General features: G+C 43.2%; 1 non-coding gene across 1 annotated transcript; it reads right to left on the bottom strand.

Annotated features, from left to right (window-relative positions):
• Positions 1-1,527: 1,527 nt before the first annotated feature.
• On the bottom strand, positions 1,528-1,631 carry LOC123325769. The gene has a single exon (XR_006540627.1). It is a non-coding gene; the product is annotated as a U6 spliceosomal RNA (small nuclear RNA).
• Between the last annotated feature and the right edge of the window lie 969 nt (positions 1,632-2,600).

The raw sequence follows: 2,600 nt of genomic DNA, 5'->3' as shown, positions 1-2,600 counted from the left end.
CGATGCCCTTCCCCTGCGCCCGACCTCGGAATGCTTTGACCGAAGTGCCAAGGCAAGCCGGCCTCCCTGCCTCCTTTATCCGAGAGTGGGCATTTCTGTGTCACTTCCCTGAGGCCTTTGGAGGTCATGCCTCCTCTTGGGGCGCCTCTAACCTGCACTCATCCTCCTAACCTCATCCCCACCCTAACCTCATCCTCACCCCAGGAGGATCCTTTAATCCCAGTGTCACATTTATAGGGCTCTTCGATCTTGTACTTAAAAAAAAAAAAATGCCTGTAGGTATTTTGTAACTATCACTATATTATTGCTGTGTTTATGCTAAGGGTTTTCATTTGTTAAATAGAAACATTTAAAATACACCAAGTATTGGGGCACCTGGCTGGCTCAGTTAAGTAGAATATGTGACTCTTGATTTCGGGGTTGTTAAATTCAAGCCTCATGTTGGGTTTAATGATTACTTAAAAAATAAAATCTAAATTAATTAATTAATTAATTAATTAATAAAATATACTAAGTATCTTCAAAACCATCTTAGTATTTAACTTTGTAATCTACCAGACACCCCCAAAATGGACATGATTTGAGGTTGCTCCAAACCTCCGAGGTGTGTCTCCAACCCAGCATCTCATTCTTTCCGAAGTGTAAGGAAACTTGCTCCTATAACCACATGGCAGGGTCTTTAATCCCCACTCCCTTCAAACACAGAAGTTTCCACATCTTGAAAAGCTCTCTCCTGGATATTGCTGCAGCCTTGAATGATTTCCCTCATATCCCCCTTTTCTGTCAAGCTAAAGTTTTTCAACAGCTGTCTGCATTCCTTCACTAGTCATTTTTTAAAAGTTTTTTAAAGTTATTTATTCATTTAAGTAATCTCTACACCCAAAATGGGGTTCGAACTCACAACCCCCAGATCAAGAGTGGCATGCTCTCTGACTGAGCCAGCCAGGCACCCCAACCAGTCATTTCTTTCTTTCTTTTTTTTTTTTCCAATCAGTCATTTCTTTTTAAGCTAAACTCCACATCTGTGGAGGCAACCCAGACATTTACTGAACCTTCTCCTTTATTTTTTTTTAAGATTTTTAATTTATTTATTTGACAGAGAGAGCAAGAGAACACAAGCAGGGGGAGCAGCAGAGGGAGAAGAAGAAGCAGGCTCCCCACCAAGCAGGGAGCCCGACGCGGACTCGATCCCAGGACCCTGGGACCATGACCCAAGCAGAAGGCAGACGCCCAACCAACTGAGCCACCCAGGCGCCCCTGAAACTTCTCCTTTAAAAAAAGGGGGGAGCACCTGGGTGGCTCAGTAGGTTATGTTTGCCCTCTGCTCAGGTCATGATCTCAGGGTCCTGGGATCAAGCCCCATCTTTATCTTCTTCTTGGGGCTTCCCCCTCAGCGGGGAGTCTGCTTCTCCCTCTCTCTCTGCCCCTCCCCACTGCTCATGTTCTCTCTCTCTCTCTCAAATAATCTTTTTTAAACAATTGAAGTTTAATTAACATACAGTGTTATATTAGTTTTAGGTGTACAATAAAAATATGGAACACTTCATGAATTTGTGTCATCTTTGCACAGGGCCCTGCTAATCTTTTCTGTATTGTTCCCATTTTAGTATATGTGCTGACAAATTGAGCACTGAAACTTCTCCTGAAAGGGCCCTCATGACCGCGTTCCTCCCACCTGAGGTTTTCTCTCTGCTTTCACTGTGTTGGCCTCATGTTAGCATTGAACACAACTTGCTTCTAGAAGCTTCTTTGCCCTTGTTTTCTGGGAAGATATGCGAAATTCACAGAGTTGCCAAGGAATCCTGAAGGTCCAGGACCTCTGCCCTCTGCATCAACCCTATCTGTACCCTCAGCTTCTGTGCCTCAAGCAGGGAATAGACTGACTTTCCTTATTTGCTCTCTTAATTCCAGGCTCTGCCCTTCAGGCTGCACAGAACAAACAAATTCTTGTTCCATGCTATAGCTCTTCAAATATTTGGATCTACTTTTCATATATTCAATCCCTCACTCAAATTAAGCTTTTCTTTAGGTGAAAAGACTTTCTAGTTCCATAAACTGCTTATCATATGACATGGCTTAGAGACCCCTCACCAGTCCTAACACCCTCCTCTAGATTGATTCATTATATCAATCTTTTTTTTTAAGATTTTATTTTAAGGTAATCTCTACACCCAATGTGGGGCTCAAACTCACAACCCGGGGAGCTTTGTGCTTCACCGACTCAGCCAGCCAGGCGCCCCCATTGTATCAATCTTTTAAAACATAGCTTCCAGAACAGAGAGAGGTAGTATCACGTGATGGTTAGGAACAAGGGCTCCGGAGTTACACAAGCCAAGTGGGAATCCAGGCTTTACAACTTACTAGTTTGGCGGCTGGCAAGTTCTATCACTTTACAGAGCTTGCATTTCCTCATCTTTAAAATGGGGCTAATATTTGAAAGAGTAGTTGTGCAAATTAAAAGATGTGATCTGTGTGATGCCTAGGACTGGCATTCATTCGGCAAACATTTATCGAGTACCTACTTTGTGTCAGACACTGTTTTTGGCACTGGGGATACACCAGTAAACAAACAGATCCCTGCCCCAAGGAACTTACATTCT

This window comes from Neomonachus schauinslandi, chromosome 9 (assembly GCF_002201575.2).
Source record: "Neomonachus schauinslandi chromosome 9, ASM220157v2, whole genome shotgun sequence".
In the NCBI taxonomy this organism is placed as follows: domain Eukaryota; kingdom Metazoa; phylum Chordata; class Mammalia; order Carnivora; family Phocidae; genus Neomonachus; species Neomonachus schauinslandi.
This window is presented reverse-complemented; position numbering and strand designations above follow the sequence as displayed.